Here is a 23,537-nt window from a genome sequence, read left to right as displayed (position 1 = left end):
TTTCTTTTAGTTCACAATATAAAGCAACAATTCCCATAGCACATCTTTTTGTTCACAATATAAAACAATAATCCCGAAAGCACTTAACCCACACAATCATGCTTTATGGTAATCAGGATTACAAGCAGCTTTCGCTCTCATCTTAAAGTATTGTACAACTAACATTTATATCAAAGCTTTGATTCTGGAACTGCTTCTCAATTTCTAGCTTTTGCTTTGAGATTAAAATCTGAGAAGAGAAAAAAAAAAAGACAGCTTCCCACAACACACACTTTTTTATTTAAAGCTTCATTATATATATTAATTTGTGCTGGGGTTTCGTTATACATCTATTCTATTCTATTCTATTCTATATGTATTAAACTGTTTAGTTCAATGTATTTTCGTCCTTAGCTATCTGGGCGGTCTGTCTAGGATAGTGGTTAGTGGTTAGTGAGAGAGAAGTCAATGTAGTGGTTTTACACATACCCACTGAGCCATCAAAAGGTGCTTTTGATGAGAGCCAGTACCACAATTCAAACCCAAAACCTACCAGCCTTAAGCTTAACCATTACACACTAAAACAAGTTGACATCATATTATTAGTCAGATTTATATCATATCAACCAGACTGACACTGGTTTACATTATACTTAAATCATATTAGTGGTTACAAATTTACAATGCATAGGGAGGGAAGGAAGGAAGGACATGTTTTATTTAACGAGGCACTCAACACATTTTATTTATGGTTATAGGACGTCAGACATATGGTTACAGATTACACAGATATTGAGAGAGAAAACCCGCTGTCGCCATTTCATAGGCTATTCTTTTCGATTAGCAGCACAGGATCTTTTATATGCACCATCCCAGACAGGATAACACATACAACAGCCTTTGTTGCACCAGTTGTGGAGCACTGGCTGGTACGAGATACAATGTATAGGGATCAACTCAAGTAAAAACATTCAATGTAAATCAGATTATGAATGATTATAACCAAAAATCCATGGCTATTGTCTTATATAAACATGTTTTTTTTTTATGCTCTTATCATCTTGAGTAAAATATTAATGTGTATATGCAAATAAAGAGGACAAAACTGAAACTTTTCGGTGTTGTGGGTTTTTCAATAAAATAAATTAATAATTTAAAAATGTAAATAATTTGTCTATATCATGATTAAAATAGTGATATTAGTGTCCCAACCCTGAACAAACGTACTTGTTTCTAGAGAAAATAAACTATTTTTTAAAAAGGTTTTGCATTTGAAAGTTATTTTGATTAAAGGGACATTCCCGAGTTTGCTGCATTGTAAGATGTTTCCGACTAATAAAATATTTCTACGATTAAACTTACATATTCAATATTTTTCTTGTCTGTATATTGTTTCTGGATATCTTAATATTTGTAAGAAGCCCAAACTGGATTTTGTCTTCAAATAATTTCATTAAGTACAAACAAATTATATTTTAGGAAATAAAATTAAATTTAACGTAGTACAAATATTAGAACAATCAGAAACACGTGTAATATACAGCCACTAATATTTTATGCAGAAAAATATATTTGATATGTAATTATAATCGTTAAAAAGTCTCTGTTAGTGGATAACATCTTAAAAGCTGCAGCACACTCAGGAATGTCTCTTTAATACAACACTCAAATATTATACAACTGGTTTTCAAATTACAATACACTTCTACGACATACAAAATTTAAACAAAAATTTCCTGGGCAGATGAAAAAAATATATATACATGCATAATCGTGAACTGTAAATATATAAATTTCTATTTCATGTTAAACTTACCTGTTTGACAGTATTTCTCAAGTAGAAACACTTGACATATAATATATATGTAGCAGACATTGTTAAACCACTGAATAACACAAAGACTAAGTCAGCATCAAGTATGTCAATTAACATCAAAGATAACCAATATACATTGATGGAAAACGATTTGTCTCTGGAAACAGCATGTTGTATACACACACATGTTAATGGAAGATTACACATGAAGACTATTTGAAAAAATTAATTATTAATGAATGTGTGTCATCAGTGACTAAAGCCATGGTTACAAGCACATCCTATTGTTGCGTGCTGCTGACTGATACCAACGCGATCGGACATGGGTCGTTTGTTACGCTTTGCCACTGTGCAGTGATGGGGATATTATAGCTCACGACAAGGAATGGTATTGGTAATAATAAATCATCAGCAAGTAATAGGTTATTAGATATATAAGTAACTAGCCGTGTCTCATTCTCTTACTGATATTAGGTTAAGAAGCATTGTCCGACAGTATGTAAAACAAATTATACATCCATACAAACCTACATATCAAGAATATGTATTCCCATAGTTTTTACAGAAAACAAAACTGTACATTTACTTATTCTATTTTTTTTTTAAACACAAGCTTCACAGACTGACATCTGTTACCAGTGAAGCCGCTGATGTGAAGGTCGCCATGGTAACTGTACACATTATTGGTTTTAAGAACTTCCTGCAATATCTGGATGAGCCATGATGTTGAATACATGTACAAGTGTGATCAGTTGAATTCTCCCCATCTCCAGACCAGCAGATATTGTCATGGAAACGCGAAAACAGATTCTGCAAAAAGCTGGATGTGTTCATTATATTTTTACAATGGAGGTTATTGTTAAAGCCGATATTTTTTTATGCAATGTGGTTTTCACACAAAGGAATAAAATAAAAAATAAATCCAGGTGGTAGATAATTATATTTTTATCTTTCTGACACAAAATTACATTTTCTTTGTTTTGTTTTTTTATATTTGGTGGACAAGTTTTCCTCAGACAGTTGTGCTAGGTTTTTCCATCTCTTATTTTCTCCCCCAAACTCCCATACAATTATAAATTATGCAAGTTATGATATATTTATTTAATTTACACCACATTTTATTTTAAGAGATTCTTTTAATATAATATTTTTTCTTCTTCTTAGTTTCTCAAAGCATGTTCACAGTTATCATATAAGATTATTTGTATCACTTATAAATTTGCCTTTAGCTAAAAACAAGTTGAGCAATCACTTAAGAAAACAGAAATATAAAAAAATTAACCGGACAGTTAATAATATTAGTGATTGCAAAATGCAGTCAAACTTCAAAATTGATTATTGCGCATGTATATTTAAAATTGCAATAAAAAAAAAAAAAATAGTAAAAGTAAATTTATATTAAAAAAATTCTAATTTTTGTTGCGCAAGATATTGAGGTCACTTGCATGACATGGTTTTTACATGCAACAAAATGGTCATTATTTGAAAAATTATATCCTAAGAACTAAATATTATATAAACATGCACACTAATTAGTCAATTTAAATATTAGATATTTGAAAAATATTCAATCGAATAAACATGCAGACATAATATATTTTATCAAGAATATAAAGTTGGAAATCATGAAACAGATTTTGAGACAGACTACATCTTCTTAAATGTTCATTTACATACATGACATGTAAAAACCTGCATGTTTGTTAAGACGACGAAACATAAAATGTATTTTTCTTGATAATACACCAATTAAAAAAAGTAAATATAAGCATAATGGTTGCCAAATGGTAAACTGCTCACACTCCCAAATGTAGCAAATATTTCAATACTGTATTTGATTATTTCTGAGTTTTTCTAAAGATGATGGGAGTGTATTCAAGCATGCATCCTATATGTACAGACCGATCTTTTCTTAACAAATATTTCACTCTTTGATTATATAGGACAATATACACAATCGCAACACAGAATAACAACAAATTACCAATACTAATCTTCAAAACCAAAAAGGGGCGAAAAGTAACCCAGTGGTAAAGCGTTCACTTGATGTGCGGTCGGTCTAGGATCGAACCCCATCGGTGGACCCATTGGGCTATTTCTTGTTCCAGCCAGTGCTCTACAACTGGTGTAACAAAGGCTCTGGTATGTACTATGCTGTCTATGCTGTCTGTGGGATGGAGCATATGAAAGATCCCTTGCTGCTAATCGAAAAGAGTAGCTCATGAAGTGGCGACAGCGGGTTTCCTCTCTCAATATTTGTGTGGTCCTTAACCATATGTCTGACGCCATATAACCGTAAATAAAATGTGCTGAGTGTGTCGTTAAATAAAATGTTTCCTTTCTTCCTTCAAAACCCAAAAGGAATATTTTACCATCCACAATGCTCTCTTTTAATTAAATTAAAAAATTATCATAACTTATGTTACAATTAACATTCTAGATTTTGTATATTAATAACAAATTTAAATTCAAAAGCTAAGTGTATCACAGAAAAATAAACTTTGATAAACTTTAAAACAATCTATTTAATTGTTTCATTTCTATATATAGTACTGTATCTCTACACTTCCAAATGTGCTAAATGCTGTTGAAGTTTTGGAGAAAAAGTTCACAATATAAAACCTAAAAATGCACTGTTGAAATGTTTTCCATTAATATGAATAGAACATAGCTTTGTCATCTACACGTACACGTATGTACATGTATATTTGTTACTAATCAATATATCCAATCAACACACAAAAGAACCCCTTATTAGTAATAAATTAATACAGAAACATTATCAAACTTATATTAATAGCAATTATACATTCTCACCAAACTGTGGCACATGTTGCGAAAACAGATTTCTTCCATTTTAACAGTTAGTTGAGCTGCAATAGATATGGGAGCCACAAATCAGATAACTCTGTATTGTTAAACCCTTGGGATGTGCCAGAGATGTTCCTAAATCCGTTATCGACAAAAGTCTTCCATTCAATGCCACAGAATGTTGGCATCGGGTCACTATGGAAACAGGATGCAATGCACAACACTGACAAAAAACTTTAACACAATATCCACACTTGCATTCTAGCATTTGATGAGTAAATATTGTTCAGGAATAACAGAGCGAGCAAAATCTATAACATGTCAATCTCTTAGACTATTAAGCAGATGTCACTTTATTACCCAAAAGGGATATCTGTCTGCAGTGATAATATTTACTATTGAATTCACATCAGTGTATTTCAGTTTCTAATAGTTACAAACACTCCCAGTACTGACAGTAATTGAATAGTCATGTTCATTGTTTTATTACAAGAATAAACAGATTTTTGCTTCGAAGTCTGTATTATTATGTAAATTATTTAGCTGCAGTTCCTGTTAAAAACAGTCACAAGCCCAGAAATTAAAAAAAAAAGTTTAAATTTTGTTTGATTTAAGTGAACGAGAGAGAGAGAGAGAGAGAGAGAGAGAGAGAGAGAGAGAGAGAGAACAAAAAAATATCTGTACAAAGATAAATTTTGGGATTGGCTGGCATTTTTTTTTATTTGGACAATGTTTGAAAGATGAGATTCAGTGCTTATGGTTTGAACTTGCTCTCTTGAAATGCACAGTAATTGTCAGTAACACAAACTGGCAATATCAGTGTGTGACAAGGCGAGCAGTTTTTGTTCATGCTAAAATAATGTTTGCATTTCCTAATGCAGGGGATCTTTTATATGCACTTTCCCACAAAAAGGACTGCACATACCATAGCCTTTGTTATACCAATCGTGGTGTACTAACTGGAACGAGAAATAGCCCAAGTTGTCCGCTGACAGGGATCGATCCTAGACCAACAGTGCAGAAAGCGAGCATTTTTTACCCCTGGGCTTCGTCCCACCCCAAATGCATCAGACTGGTGATATAAATACATAACTCCATGATTATGCACTAAGTAATGTACACAAGATTACCACACAGGACAGCACATACCACAGCCGTTGATATACCAGTCATGGTGCCTACGTCCCACCCCAAACTGGTGATATAAATATATAACTCCATGATTATGCACTAAGTAATGTACACAAGATTACCACAGACATAACAGCACATACCACAGCCTTTGATATACCAGTCATGGTGCCTACGTCCCGCCCCAAATGCATCAGACTGGTGATATAAATACATAACTCCATGATTATGCACTAAGTAATGTACACAAGATTACCACAGACAGGACAGCACATACCACAGACTTTGATATACCAGTTATGGTGCCTACATCCCGCCCCAAATGCACCACTGGTGATATAAATACATAACTCCATGATTATGCACTAAGTAATGTACACAAGATTACCACAGACAGGACAGCACATACCACAGCCTTTGATATACCAGTCATGGTGCCTACGTCCCGCCCCAAATGCACCAGACTGTTGATATAAATACATAACTCCATGATTATGCACTAAGTAATGTACACAAGATTACCACAGACAGGACAGCACATACCACAGACTTTGATATACCAGTCATGGTGCCTACGTCCCGCCCCAAATGCACCAGACTGGTGATATAAATACATAACTCCATGATTATGCACTAAGTAATGTACACAAGATTACCACAGACAGGACAGCACATACCACAGACTTTGATATACCAGTCATGGTGCCTACGTCCCGCCCCAAATGCACCAGACTGGTGATATAAATACATAACTCCATGATTATGCACTAAGTAATGTACACAAGATTACCACAGACAGGACAGCACATACCACAGACTTTGATATACCAGTCATGGTGCCTACGTCCCGCCCCAAATGCACCAGACTGGTGATATAAATACATAACTCCATGATTATGCACTAAGTAATGTACACAAGATTACCCCAATCGACATGATGGGTGGTCCATAAACAAATGAAACAGACTATGAATATATCAACAGTGTAATGCTCAATGAACTGGATCATTTGCAACATCACTACCAGTAAGGTATTTGTAAATATAAACCAATTTAATGCCACTTCGCATCTTTGATTTCACTGCATGCCGACAGTGTCATGTGATGTCTGAGATAACAATGTCTGCTAAACAAACAGATGTGTATGGCTTTTGAAAACCAGCATTCTGAGAGTAGTGCTAAAGCAATAGATGTCCCCTAACAGGCAAAGCAAATTTTCAATTTCATGAGCCAAGGGGTAAATTGCCATGAAAGTAAAACTTGATCTGTAACAGTACATGATAAAGCTATATAAAAAGTTTCAGGCATTGCTTTGAAAAAAAAAATGTATGGAAAACAAATTTATGCATCTCCTCAGTTCAAGGGCCATAACTCTGTGAAAATTGGTAAATGGCCATGAAAGTCAAAATTGATCAGTAACAGTACATGACAAAGCTATACAATGTTTTTAAGCTCAATATCTTGAGGTATTCCTTTAAAAAAATGTATGGAAAAAAAATGTATGAATCTCCCTCAGTTTAAGGGCCATAACTCTGTGAAAATGGGTAAATGGCCATGAAAGTCAAAATTGATCTGTAACAGTACATGACAAAGCTATACACAAAGTTCAAAGGCCATTAACACTGTGAAAATGGGTAAATCGCTATGAAAGTCAAACTTAATAAAGCTATACACAAAATTTCAGCTATGGATGCATTGCAAAAAAAAAGGTCCCGAAAACTATATGTGGGACAGACAGATGGAAATGAAGTCTATAGTTTCCTCCAGTTGGACCAACAGGGGACTAATAATGGATTAACCTTTATTAATTATATTGTAAAAGTGCTGGGGCCTAATTCACAAAGCTCTCTTAGGCTCTGCTAGATAACAAAGCATCCTCTTTGTGCGGTCGGTGTGGGATCAATCCCCGTCGGTGGGCCCTTTGGGCTATTTCTCGTTCCAGCCAGTGCACCACAACTGGTGTATCAAAGGCCATGGTATGTACTACCCTGTCTGTGGGATGGTGCATATAGCCCATGAAGTGCCAATAGCAGGTTTTCTCTCTCAATATCTGGGTGGTCCTTAACCACATCTGACGCCATATAACTGTAAATAAAATGTGTTGAGTGCGTCGTTAAATAAAACATTTCTTTCTTTCTTTCCTCTTTGTAAGTCTTTTAGCAATGCACTGCGAGATCGCAAAGTTGCGAGAGTTTAGTGAATTAGGCCACTGGACAGTAGCAGGTACCAATAATAGATGTCTTTAGTAAGTGAATGATTGACTGAATGCACCTAAATGTTTGTAGGTCTCATGATTAAAAGATTTAATGATTTTGTAAAACATATATATTATAACAAGTACATGTTTTTGTCGTTTTTAATAATTATTTAAATGCTATTCACATAATTCAGTCCTCTGTTATCATTAATATATTATACTAACTGTTCATAACAAATTCAATATAACGACAAAGTGACCCAGGGATGAAAGTGGTCATTGAAACCAGGTCTGACTGGACATTGTAAATGCATACAAGCAAATTATGTCATCTAGCTAACATTCTAAATCAAACATTTGGTCTTACCCAACCTACACTTTAAAAATTAATATACATGTATGACAAATTTAAATATCATATTACACAAAATTAATGAAGCATTTAAAAAAAAAAAGTGTTTTATTTAATGATGCACTCAACACATTTTTATTTACGGTTATATGGCGTCAAACATATGGTTAAGGACCACACAGATAATGAGAGAGGAAACCCGCTGTCGCCACTTCATAGGCTACTCTTTTCGATTAGCAGCAAGGGATCTTTTATATGCACCATCCCACAGACAGGGTAGTACACACCACGGCCTTTGATATACCAGTAGTGGTGCACTGGCTGGAACGAGAAATAGCCCAATGGGCCCACCGACGGGGATAGATCCCAGAACGACCGCACAGCAAATGAACGCTGTACCACTGGGCTACGTCCTGCCCTAAAGTATTTAAAGCCTGCAAAGCCCTAAAAACAATCATGTTTCCTGGAGCCTGACCCTACCTAGACAAAAAGGGCTGACCATTTAATTTATTTTCGATGCAACATTTTCTCTCTTATTTTTTTTATTGGGGAGGGACATAGCCCAGTGGTAAAGTGTTCGCTCGATGCACAGTCGGTCTGGGATCGATTGGGCTATTTCTCGCTCTCCAGACAATGCACCACAACTGGTATAGCAAAGGCTGTGGTATGTGTTATCATGTCTGTGGGATGGTGCACATAAAAGATCCCTTGCTGCTAATCGAAAAGAATAGCCATGAAGTGGCGATAGCGGGTTTCCTCTCAATATCTGTGTGGTCCTTAACCATATGTCCGATGCCATTTAACCATAAATAAAATGTGTTGAGTGCATCATTAAATGAAACATTTTCTTCTTCTTTCACAACATTGTTTTTAGGCCTGACAAAAACTCATCTTGTAAATAATCACCATGTATAAAATTAATGCATACAATACACTATGAAACCCATCTAACACAACTCCGACAAAATATTCCTTCTAGAATATTTAACAATGGCTTAGTAGTTCTAATATTAATATGCCAATATAGACCGACAGAAAATAGTTTTTTGTTTTTTTTCCAACCCCCTTTTTTTTTCTTTCCCCAGAGACCTTTATATTGATTGCAAAAGTCAATTAAACTAATTGTTCAATATACCTGATATGATGCTATACTGACAAACAAATCTATGCTGCAGTACAGCAGGCTGAACCGGACTATGTTTAGGACTGTACTCATTGGAATATTGTTTGTTGGAACTCGACCAACACCTGTTGATCATGAACACGTGTTCATTCATAAAAAGCCACATAGCTTTTGTTTCCATGACAACGGCAGCCATATTAACAGCACATGGTCCCAAGATATACACGAATTGATCATGAAACTACTATATACTTAAATCAATAAGTTTTAATACAATTGCTGGGAACATTTTCCATATGGCCATGCAATGATCATTTGTCTGGGAAAACAGCAGCCGACAGCCTATCTAACAGCACTTTGAAATGATAAGGGCAACACTGTTTGTTTGATTATTAAACCATGTGTTTCAATGTATTAAATAACAGGAAAACAATGAGCAGAATCAGTTAAAAGAATAGTTAATCAGTTAATTTAAACCATCACAAATTCATTAATTCTAAATCCACACACGGACAAACATACACACCTATTACTATTAGTGATGGTTTATTATGTACATCAGTTATGGAAAAAAAAGACATTAATATATTTGCTACAAATCCATCAAACTGGCAATTTGAAATCAAAGAAAGCAATTACAATTTGTTATTGTAATAAATGGGATGGTAATAAAAACAAAAAAAACATCAACTTTTCTGAAAATGTTGACTTGAATCAAAGAAAATAAATGTAATCCACACACCCGACACAGAGCTAGCTCTGGGTGAACACAAAATGTTGCCAAATAATCTATTAACCTTAAAAAATGGCACAAAAAGTTATTTTCTAATAAAATTATTTTGCCAGCTTCAAATAAAATTCACCAATTGTTTTTAAAATTTGCAAAATTTTAGAATTTGGGGACTGTCAGAGCAAGCCCTGCAACAAACACACATACCTATTACAAATCCATCAAACTGACTACTTGAAATTAAAGAAAGCAAAAAAAAAGAAGGAAATGTTTTATTTAACGACGCACTCAACACATTTTATTTACAGTTATATGGCGTCAGACATATGGTTAAGGACCACATAGAGTTTGAGAGGAAACCCGCTGTCGCCACTTCATGGGCTACTCTTTCTGATTAGCAGCAAGGGATCTTTTATTTGCACTTCCCACAGGCAGGATAGCACAAACCTTGGCCTTTGTTGAACCAGTTATGGATCACTGGTCGGTGCAAGTGGTTTACACCTACCCATTGAGCCTTGCGGGTTTGGAGTCAGTATCTGGATTAAAAATCCCATGCTTCGACTGGGATCCGAACCCAGTACCTACCAGCCTGTAGACCTCAAAGAAAGCAATTACAGTTTGCTATTGTAATAATAGTAATAAATGGTATAGTAATAAATAAACATCAACATTTCTGAAAGACCACCAATGTTGACCAAATGTGTTTAAAATTACTGAACTTGAAAGAATTATAAGATACATCTTGTAACTATTAATATGTAGACCTGATTCTGTGACCAGTTAAAACTGCTAACAATAATGTTTTGACACATAATATATGAAAACAATTGGTTAAAACTAAAAGATTATGCTGAAACATCCCCAAAAAATATGAACAATACCTTCAACTGTCAACAGACACCACCGGTCAACAAATTGCAGAGAATGATAAAACTAGAATATACACCATTATGTATGCATACAGACCTGTACGGTATGTGATTTCACCTTTTATTTTTAGAAATACCCACTGCAGCTGACCATCTTATATTAGCCTAGTTGTATGGAGACTAGTGTCTAACTAAAAGATAAAGATAGTCTGGCAACAAACAATAGCCTCCAGTCCTTGGTAAGAAGGTGCCAATTACCCAGTAACAATAGGACATTTACTGGCTCCAATTGTCCATGGGTTATTATACTTGGGGTGGCAGTCTCCAAAGCAGCTGGAGGTAAAAGTGTCAAGGTATTAAAATTGTTTCGCTTTCCACATACTGCAAGAAATGAATAGGTGTGAAAAACCACAAGATTATAAAGGTATACAACAGGTTGTAATATTTGTTTAATGGTATTAGGCCCATAGATGATTTGATGTATAAAATGTCTTTATTTAATAACAAAAAATAAAAAATTAAAAATTAAAAAACCCCACCTGTGCTGCTCTATCAGGTTAAGTTGGGTTTTTGGGGGTAGGATTTTTTTTCTTCTATTTCATTGTATTTTTCAATTCACAGAATCATTTTGTTATTATTAAATACATATATGTATTAATAACATATTTGGATCCTTATACTAATCAGTTATAATATACTAATGGTCATTACAGAATTCACATTGACCAATTAGTTGTCTAGTATTTGTCACACCTTTTAGAACTAGGTAGTCTGCTTTAATTACAATTAATCACAACAATACAACTTGGTGAACACAGCCATCATGATCCTTATATTTAAGTTTTTGTGGAAATTCACTAACTTTTCAATACCAGTTTCACATTATTAAGACATTATTAAGTATCTTTAAAAAAGCAACCAATATTTAATAGTTTAAAACATCTTTAAAAGTTTCAGAGCCGTAGCCAACTTTCCTGTGGAAACAGTGTGCATTCTTTAGGAAAAAGGGCAGTATGGAGGAATATATTGCAAAGTACCTACTGGAAAGTACAAGAAGACATTTTCAAGTTTGGATGTCTATAAGGACATCTTGAAATGTAACGAAGGAAATGTTTTATTTAATGACGCACTCAACACATTTTTACGGTTATATGGCGTCGGAATAAGGACATCTGGAGCCATAAATGTTGGATATTTTAACATCAAATGAAAAAATATATAAAAAGTTTTAATAAGCAAAAAATATGATCTGTAAAATGTTCTTTCCCAACACCTCTCTAGCTTTAGCTTTGTATTCATTCTACTATAAAAGGAGAGGATGTAGCAGTGGTTAAAAGATTTGAAAGACGTTTAAAGGGTTGTGTTAGATCAGTAATCCCGTAACTGGAACAATAGGAATGCATGAATGAATGAATGAATGAATGATTGTTTAACGACACCCCAGCACGAAAAATACATTGGCTATTGGGTGTCAAACTATGGTAAAGGAAAACAAAGTGATGATCAACATCAATATAAAAATTCAACAGATAAAATAAAACACAATGTAAAGAACTGTGAATAAATACAAAGATCACAGATAGATACAATTAAAATTTAGAATAAAAGTCAATATCATGTAGAAACTGTAGTAATCGAAACGACTGGAATAGGAATGCTTCCCATTACAACCGGTGCTCCACAACTAGTATATTGTATGGCAATGTATGTGCTGTCCTGTTAAAGGGTGAGGGAGAACTCTTGCTACATATTGAAAACAATATCCTATGTGATGACAGATGTCTCATCTATCAGTATATTTCCATTGGCAGCACAGGATCACAGCACATATCACAGCCTTTAATATATTAATTAGTTGTACACACTAAATGATCTAACACTCTAGGATACGAAGGGTATTATTAACCTAATTTTTTTTAATTTAATGGATACAATTATTTTTTTTTACATAAATTATAGAAAAGAATTGCTGTTTAAAATATATTGCTCCCCTAACTTAGATTATAGGGGGCTCATTTAAGATATTATCATATTGATAACATAAATTCACATGCTAAAACAAGCATTTTGAGAGTACTGCTAAAGCAATACATGTCCCCTACCGGGTCCAATGGCCATAATTCTGAAAAGTGGGTAAATCACCACAAAACTTCAGCTTGGTCTGTAAAGCTATATACAAATGATAAAGCTATACACAAAATGTCATCTTGATATCTCCAGGCATTGCAAAAATCTGGAAAATGTTTTTTCACATCTCCTAAGTTCAAGGGCCATAACTCCGTTAAAAATTGGTAAATCGAAATGAAAGTCAAACTTGATCTGTAACAGTATGTGATACACCTATACTAAAAATTTCACCTCAATATCTAAAGGTCTTTTGAAAAACAAAGTCCAGAAAACAAATTTTGACATCTTCTAAGTTCAAGGGCCATAATTGCGTCAAAAATGGGTAAATCGCCATGAAAGTCAAACTTGATCTGTAACAGAACGAGATAAACCTATACACAAAATTTCAGCTCAATATTTAAAGATTTTCTTAAAAAAAGAAGAAAAAAAGTCCGGAAAACAAATTTTGACATCTCCTGAGTTCGAGGCCATAACTCCCGTGAGTCCCGTCAAAAATGGGTCAATCGTCATGAAAGTCAACCTTGATCTGTAACAGTATGTGATGAAACTATACACAAAATATCAGCTCAATATCTCAAAAGTTTTCTGCAAAAAACCATCCGGAAAACATGTGTGGGACAGACGGAGGACGGAGATGAAACCTATAGTCCCCCCCCCCTCCTTGGAACTAGTCTCAGGTGAGAAATGGGGAGCAAGTGATGGCTTCCCTCTAGTATTGCTCCCCTAACTTAGATTACAGGGGAGCCATTTATGATATTATCATATTGATAACATATAAATTCACATGCTAAAATTACTCTCCTTGAACTAGTCTCAAGTGAGAGATGGGGAGTGAGTGATGGCTCACCTATAGTACTGCTCCCCATACTTAGATTATTGGGGAGCCATTTATGATATATTGATAACATATAAATTCATATGCTAAAATTACTCTCCTTGAACTAGTCTCAGGTGAGAGATGGGGAGCGGTAGTGATGGCTCCCCTAAAATGGTGAGGTCTGAAATAGTATTTAATCCTCCTTTCATCTACAAGTGGATTACATGGTAAAATGTCATTTGTAAAATATACAGTGCATCCTATTCAATCTGGATTTCTTTGTAAAGCAACATGATCACCGAATCTCTTTCATCTAAACTGTCATATTTCGTTTGATCGTTGTAGATTGTTTAGACAGTCCACTGTATATCTTTTTATTTATACACACACACACACATCTATTCCTATGCACAATACATATATAATCCATACACACACCTCATGTAATGGTAAAACAACAAAGCCATTTGTCAAACACTCATCGTCAGACTTTGTCCAGTTCAGATAAAGCATGTAAATGATAACACGATAAAGCCAACGTGTTGATGATCAATACTCAAGCAGAGCCGCCATGGATAAGACAATTACAGATATCTTCAGCCCATCAAACATCATGATCCGACTCAACCCGAATGGATGCTGAACAGGACAAGCAATGCACTAACAAATTAATTTTATGTTGTTGAGTTATGTGAACTATGATAATAACAAACTTGCTTTAAGACTAGTTTGTGTGATAGTGAAAATCTGAATTTAATTTTGAGCTCCTATCTGCAAACACACAAGAAAGAAAGAAAGAAATGTTTTATTTAACGACGCACTCAACACATTTTATTTACGGTTATATGGCATCAGACATATGGTTAAGGACCACACAGATTTTGAGAGGAAACCCGCTGTCGCCACTACATGGGCTACTCTTCCGATTAGCAGCAAGGGATCTTTTATTTGCGCTTCCCACAGGCAGGATAGCACAAACCATGGACTTTGTTGAACCAGTTATGGATCACTGGTCGGTGTAAGTGGTTTACACCTACCCATTGAGCCTTGCGGAGCACTCACTCAGGGTTTGGAGTCGGTATCTGGATTAAAAATCCCATGCCTCGACTGGGATCCGAACGCAAACACACAAGAATAATCTACACTTTTTGACATACAATATTAACAGGATGAATTATTATTACCCGGTAACACAATTTTTTAAATATACACTTTGTATTAAATAACCACATTGACTGTAAGGTTTTGTTTTTCATTACACATTTTTTAAAAACTCTTATATAGGGTGTATACTACCAAATCAAATCCCATAGACGACAATAGTAACATATGTGGTTAAAACTCCTACCTGCAACGTATCAACCGACATAAACGCCACGGATATAAATACTACCACCCCTTACACTTAAAGTGAATCACAAAAAAATGGGGGTCAAGCTGCTCGTTTCTGAGATAACGGGTAGCGTCTATGACTACCCTTTTCGCACAAAATTCGAGTACTTTTTTTTACAGGTACCCCATACATGTTTCAAGCACAAGGCTACTTGACACATTGGTACTAGATGAAATAAAATTGCAATTTTTTTTTACCCAGATGAAACTTATTTTTTACAACCAACACACTCACATTTATAACCAATCACAGGACTTGTGGTGTTCACTTCTCTATCAAAAGTTCGGTGCACCTCGCACTTTGACCCAGCCGGAAGTTATTTGGTTTAGTACTACCTATACTGATAACATACATTTTTCAAAAAGTGTCCAGCTATGTGTCTTTATGACAACCAGGATCTGGTGTATTCTGACATAAACTGACAACCTCACTGAAACTGTTGTTTCTACAGTGCAACCTAATATAATGTACACCTCAAAAAGCATATATATTGCATATAGTTTTGTACAAATGCAATATGTCATATTAAACAACAAAATGTTTTAAAATAAAACTTCTTAAGATATTTACTTTCAGTTGGGTGTGTGTACTCCGGTATATATGTAGAGACAACAAAGATAGTCAAGAGTACCTCTACCCCTTTAAAGAATTCCATTAAAACACATGCACTTGATTGACCCCTAGATTATGAAGACCTTAACAGGCACATCAAAGAAATATCAGTATTAAAAAAATACACTGTCTGAGGAAGGAAACACAAACATGACTGTCCCTGTATGAAGTAATGACTTAATGTCCTGAACATTAGTGTTGGGAGGAAATCCTGTATGCTGGGTGTGGGTGTCTTCAAGTTACCAGGTGTGCGAATTTCAAATCCATCGGCCATGCTGATTTTCATAATGAACCATCAAAACTATTGGCAGCCACCAATATTCCTGACTATATTTTATTTATAGCCTACTGTAGTTGGAGGTTTTAATAGTTGTGATATCTGGAATAATCATGCAGCTTTAACACATTTATTTTTGATTAATTACTGAAAAAAAACTATTTTTAAATGACAAAATTACCCGAACATCTATTTTCTTGCATTATTTTCTAATCCGGATGAATACAATATGTACATTAGATGTATTCCTACAATCTGTAATCCAGCATTTTATTTAGCTAGTAACATTAGGTAATACAGCTTTAACAATAAAATAAATTATCAACTTAATCCAAGGCAGATAATCAGATCTGAAAAAATTGGTTCTGAATCTAGTATAAACTCAAAATGCTTTTCATGAGAGCTAACTAAGTGATTATTAAAAAAAAAAAAATTTATCTGGAGATCTAAGTATATGTTTAACAACCTTATTGTTATGTACAAATAAGAACAGAAGGCACAATAGTGACAACAAATTTAATTATGTTTCGGTAAAGTTTTTCTTAAAATTTACTTTAAATTTTGCATAAAACTACAAATTTGTCTAAAATATAACTTAGCACCCTATAAATATGTCAAAATTACAATAAAAATCAACTTCTTTACAAATTTGAGTTTTCAGAATTTCATACATAAAAAATTAACAATGTTAATGGAAACTAAAGACATTAACCCACTATTGGCACATGCTATTTTTAATATAAAAATAAATTGCTATTAAAATCTTAGTTCAGGTTGCTTATATATAATACCATATTTAAGAGCAGTTGTATATGGCAAGTCAAATACCATGTAAAAAGAAATTATTGAAATCTTTACAGTATGAATTATAGGCCAAAATCAACTTTTCTTCAGTGCTAACTTTGATTCAAACTCCATTCAGAGCCATGTACAGAGATCATTGTTACGGTCAAGGTCATTGTGAACTTGCATGATCGAGTGATGGCTAATTTATCAACCAGTATAGTTTAATTAAATAAAATGACAAAATCATAATATTTTTTATTATGCACTGAATATGTGCTATAGGGTGTATACTACCAAATCAAATCCCATAGATGACAATAGTAACATATTTGGCTAAAACTCCTACCGGCAACGTATCAACCGACATAAACGTCACGGATATAAATACTACCACCCCTTACACTTAAAGTGAATCAGAAAAAAATGGGGGTCAAGCTGCTCGTTTCTGAGATAACGGGTAGCGTCTATGACTACCCTAGTTTCGCACAAAATTCTAGTACTTTTTTTTATAGGTACCCCATACATGTTTCAAGCACAAGGCTACTTGACACATTGGTACTAGATGAAATAAAATTGCAATTTTTTTTTACCCAGATGAAACTTATTATTTTTTACAACCAACACACTCACATTTATAACCAATCACAGGACTTGTGGTGTTCATTCTTTATCAAAAGTTCGATGCACCTCGCACTTTGACCCAGCCGGAAGTTATTTGGTTTAGTACTACCTTAATTTACACATTCAGCTGTCAACTTTCACATATATCCAAAGTATTTCTACCGATCTTGTGTAGGTAATAGTTCAAATTGCATCTTATGTGAAGCAAAGATGATTTGTACCTTAAATTGTAAGTCATTGTCAAATCTGTCAAATATCTACATGAGCAGACTCTCATTTCATTCATTTCAACTTATTTTCGTGCTTATATCTAATTAAGGTTCAAGCATGCTGTCCTGGACACACACCTCGGCTATCTAGGCTGTCTGTCCAGGACAGTGGGTTAGTTGTTAGTGAAAGAGAAGAGGGTGTAGTGGTCTTATACCTACTCACAGTCATTAAAACTCACTCTGGGTGAAACTAGTAACAGGCTGCGAACCCAGTACCTACCAGCCTTATGTCCGATGGCTTAACCACGACACCACCAAGGCCGGTGCAATCTCTCACTCCCCTGAATCTAGTTCGAGGACAGTAATTATTTTAAGCCACACAAAGCATATAATTATACATTTATATGGGTTTATTTGGCCGATACTTGACATTCATTCTGAATGCAGGCCACCAGTTTAGGCCATTGTGAAACTAACCCTAGGACCAATCTCAGTACCCAATCACCAACATTCACATTTCTGGGTTTCTTTTTCCAACCCACTTTCATCTCTAGCAATACAAAAGGATTACATATCAATGCTCAATATGGTAATATCTTAATATCTTAATTTAAGTCAGTATAGCAATTAATAACTCCTCTCAATTTGTTTCAAGTAACCATCTATGAGCATCTTACATGCAGAATGCAGGCAAACAATACAGACAAAACTTTATAAATTTTCCCATGGATATATACACTTATGCCTTCAAGGCTGTACTTGAAGATAGACCCACAGGCTTCGTTTGCGTGAGACATGGGACGTAAACTGTGAAGTAATTAATAGCCATGTAGTCAAATAGTAGAATTATTACTGCACATTTTAAATTACGAATATTTGAAGGGCTTGAAACTGTTGTCTGAGAAAAGCGAACTGCAGTCCATTTTTAGACCTAGCAGGTGACAGAGAAAATCACTTGCTATGACCTCATAAAATCGTATTTTAAAAGAAATAGAAGAAAATGTTTTATTTAACGACACACTCAACACATTTTATTTACAATTATATGGCGTCGGACACATGTATATGGTTAAGGACCACAGATATTGAGGGAGGAAACTCGCTGTCACCACTTCATGGGCTACTCTTTTTGATTAGCAGCAAGGGATCTTTTATATGCACCATCCCACAGACAGGATAGTACATGTTGATATCGTTGCCACAAGAGCCATATGGTGCTTCTGTGGACGTTGAATTGATGTGCGACATCACGCTGCGAGGTCCCAGATTCAAGCATCCCTATGACTCGCCATCTGTCATTTTCACTGAGGCGTGGCATGATGAAATTGCATTCAACAGTTCACTAATGGTGTTTTTCTGACTTCTGGGTGGCAATGATTTATGACTGAATGTCTGGCCTTTTATTATGAACACTGGACAGCATTTCTACCGAATATTCCATGTTTCTTGCACAAAGCATGCAATCACTCCAACAACTGCTTTGAGCTGTTTCATGCACATTTTCTCCAGTTTACATCCATAAATCCATTCACAAATTTATTACTCCAAACAATCCATGTCACAATAACTTTTGCCTTTGAGAATAGTTCAGTGCAAATTAAGATGGAACACCATTCAAAAATTCAAGTTAACACCTATGACTACATGGGGTGCGGTGGGGGGCTAAGTGGCCACCTTGTGACTAGTGTATATCTACAAATGACAAGTGACACAGGAAAAATTTCATTATTCTAAAACTAAAGGAATATAAGATGGGGACCGTCACTAGGGACCTGAACAAGGTGCAAGAGACATATTTTAATATTTTTGCATTTATTTGTGATAAGTAGCTTTATATTTATTGATTCCACACATAATCTCTGTAAAATTAACTATAAAATTTCAAAATAGTAGAGTGCTGCCAGTGAATGTAAAAGTGGTTTCCTCAAATGTGACGTCACATTTACCATGTTAATTGTGATCCTCTATAAATGTTCCCATTTGTATAATTCTACCAGTAAATGCAACTACTGGGTTTGTTATTTTGTTATAGAGATGAACAGTTAGCTGCAAGTATAATTCTTAGCTTTTAAAACAAAATCAACACTTTTGGAGAGAAGCTGCCTTTGCACACTTTGATAAATTCCTCTTAATCCACTCACATGGATAACAAATTAATACTGATATTCATAATTGGCTAAGTTATAAAAAATGTCTCCAAAATCACACTGGCATTGCATAAATATCAATACTTTGCTTCAAAATTGGAAAAAATAAACATGCTTTATGGTGTCGGATGTACACTATAACAGCACCACAGTAGTATGGCAATTGTTACATATTTAGCAATTGTTTTTATATTTTTTAATCAACCATATAAAATTAACATTGCATCTCAGTTAGTAAAATTTTACAACCAGTTAGCAGAAGTGGAGATTAATTTTTTTTTTTTTTTTGGTGTCGGACGTACACATGAATAACATGTAATAAATATTATGGATAAGTCTGCTTGAAATATAAATTTGTCTTTTATATATTATGTCAATTAACAAAGGACATGTCTGGGATTATTATGTCTGTATAAAGATTTTTATTTCTACTCACTTATGTGTAAAAAATATGCTGATAATGTGTTAATAGAATTTTTCATAAAATATTGCTGCATTCATGGTTGATGCATTAGTTGCATTATCAGTGACTAAAACAGATATACTGAAAAAGGATTAATATCTGACACTAGAGATAATAACCTTTCAAATGATATCAAACTTGTCTTACTTGAATGAGTTTCTAAAAAATTACCTATAGGTTTACTTAACCATGGAATTGCCCTACAGTATTTGAAGTTTAATAGTTAATATTCTCATCTCCCAGAGCTAGACCTGGGTTTTTTTTTGGGGGGGGATAACGTGACGATATATTCTAATCACACAGAGCTAGCCATGCTACAATTGAATACAACTAATTCCATAATCAGGGTAACAAGGTTCACAGCCTTAAAAACCAAACAAATTCAAAGACTTTCACCTGTCATTTTCAAAGACTTTACACAGCGGTCAAAGACAATAGAATGTGATAAAAATACCAAATCAGTTCATTTATGTTGCTGTCCATGGCAAAAAATTGAGCTTTTTTATATGCATCACGACAGATTAAACCGTGTAACTTAAAATATCAAATGCATGCAGCTGTAAAAGAGATCATCATTGCTTTGGCTATGAATTGTGAGAATTTAAAGATTTTTATTATAAGCCAGAGACTTTCAAATTTAGAGACTTTCAAGGAGTTTAAAAGACCACTATGAACCCTGGGGTAAAATGGTGTTTGTTTTTTTGTCAAAAGTTGGATCATGTCGCCGAGTTATTTACAGTTAAAGTTGCTACATAATATTTTGGACCTATCCATTTCAAAAACAAAATTGCACAAAGGATGTCAAGACAAAGACTTTAGTGTCACAGCTCACTTAACACCTTGTCAGTCCCATGGTTTTACTTAGGTGCAAGACTATGTTAATGCATGGTGTGTTGTTTGCAGTTTACCACTTGCGTATTTTTGGTTCTTGATCACCGGCCTTGATGGCGCAGTGGTTAAGCCATCGGACTAGTTCAGTACCGGCTCCAACCCAGAGTGAGTTCTTAAGAGCTCAATGGGTAGGTGTAAGGCCACTACACCCTCTTCTCTCTTACTAACCACTAACCCTCTGTCCTGGACAGACAGCCCAGATAGCTGAGGTTTGGACCCAGGACAGCATGCTTGAACCTTAATTAGATATAAGCACGGAAATAAGTTGAAATGAAATGGTTCTTGATCAGATTAATTTCAGAAATGCCAGAAAATACCAATTACTCTTATTTTAACATAATGACACATTAGTGATCAGTTAATACTATTGCTTACTGGAAGTAGCAGTTTTGTTAACGATATATTACAATTCAAACAACATTCAAGCCTGAATCTATGAACATGGAACACGATAAAACATTACGAAATGTTCACTTGGCCTACATTTATCAAATCTATGCCTTTCCTCCTGGGAAAAAGTAGTCACTGCAATTTTTTTAATTCTAGATTTAGGCCAGATTTTTTTTTAAATCTTAAAATACATTTCCAACCAAGAGGAAATGTGCAGCAAAGTGTGCATATAATTATTAGTCTTAGTACATGTATGCAACTAGAAATATGGGTATTAAATGTATTCAGTACAGGGTATTATTTGTAGACGTAACAGTCTAATAATGAAAATATCAGTCTTTTCTATGAGCATATCCAAGGTAAGCTAAAATCACTCTCCTGAAATGGAGTTACGTGAGCAATCACATGAAGTTTTAAATATAATTTATTACAGATTTTCTTGCAAGACGATCAATTTGAAGCTCTTCTGAAACTTTCTTGACAAGTGTCGACATAAATGTATTGGCTCCCATTTTCGTAGGGGGCCAGACAGTCTTTTGTACAAATTAAACAGAAATGCCCAAATCTGGATTTAATTTATCCCATTTTAAATGGCATTTACTGCCAAACAGCTATATAGCATTGCAAATGAATCATTATGCATTTTTACATGGATTACAATACAACTAATTTTGTGAGTAGAATGATGGAAATATATGATCCAGTAGCAGCAGCGATAGTTTATATATATTTTTTATATGTGTGCCCCCCCCCCCCACCATATAGTTTGGCACCTTCCTATGGCAGTGAAATACATATGGTAAAACAGTCTCAGATTAGCACGTTTTGCCAATATGCATAATTTTTGCCCAAATTTGAGGATTTGCTCCAGCATAAGCACCCCCCCTCACCCCCCTCGTCTCATAAGCTTCAGTGAGTGTGGAGGGGGTGAGGAATGATGGCTGGCCTTTCTTGTCACTGTCAGTGTAGGTATATAACAGGGCCTAAAGACAGTATTCAGTTCATGAATAAGAAAGTTATATAAAAACTAATGTGCTCTATTGAACTATTCATATGATTTTATCATTTTTAATTTTAAAAAATTAAGATCGATCATTCAACAATTTATTGATGGTAAAGATATTAAACTTGGAGCATGTCAACAGCTTTCCATGGAACGACAGTTGGTACTTTTAAGATATATTTACTACTTAGTGTTATTACATCTTGTACTTGGTTAACTGCATAACACAGACAGACGTAACACGCATTGTTCGAATGCGACTTGCGTCAGTGTTGTCCACCATTGCGGAAGTAGGATATAATTTCCCGCGAAATGAGTCCCTTTAATGACCCAAATATTATGTTGTGGGATAATAAAACAATGAATGGGCAGAAACATATACGTGTGACATAAAACACGGACACGAAAAACCGTAAAATAATGTCGTTGTTATTCCACAACATGAACTGTCGTATTAAAAACACATCTTACCAAACAACGTGTGCATGTGTCCCAGTTTACGTCTTTTAGCATATGGACCGGATATGACGAGCATTTAATGTCCACGTGATGACGCTAAAACTTTTCATTTGTTAAATGACACCTTTTTGCCCCGCCTCATTTGTAATGTGTGTAGTTTTTTTCGGACGAAGGAAAATGTTTTATTTAATGACGCACTCAACACATTTTATTTGCGGTTATACGGCGTCGGACATATGGTTAAGGACCACACACAGATATTGAGAGAGGAAACCCGCTGTCGCCACTTCATGGGCTACTCTCTTTGATTAGCAGCAAGGGATCTTTTATATGC

The 23,537-nt window shown here is 34.7% G+C and overlaps 1 protein-coding gene across 1 annotated transcript in view; it reads right to left on the bottom strand.

Moving 5' to 3' along the window:
- Positions 1–23,252, bottom strand: part of LOC121371353 (forkhead box protein N3-like) — a 72,462-nt gene extending 49,210 nt beyond the window's left edge. Inside the window, exon 1 of the mRNA XM_041497177.1 lies at positions 23,216–23,252. The gene's annotated coding sequence lies outside the window, so the exon portion shown is untranslated. The remainder of the gene's footprint in view (positions 1–23,215) is intronic.
- Positions 23,253–23,537: the final 285 nt, after the last annotated feature.

This window comes from Gigantopelta aegis, chromosome 4, assembly GCF_016097555.1.
Source record: "Gigantopelta aegis isolate Gae_Host chromosome 4, Gae_host_genome, whole genome shotgun sequence".
NCBI lineage: Eukaryota > Metazoa > Mollusca > Gastropoda > Neomphalida > Peltospiridae > Gigantopelta > Gigantopelta aegis.
The sequence above is the reverse complement of the archived record's forward strand: the minus strand, read 5'-3'. Positions and strand labels throughout refer to the sequence as shown.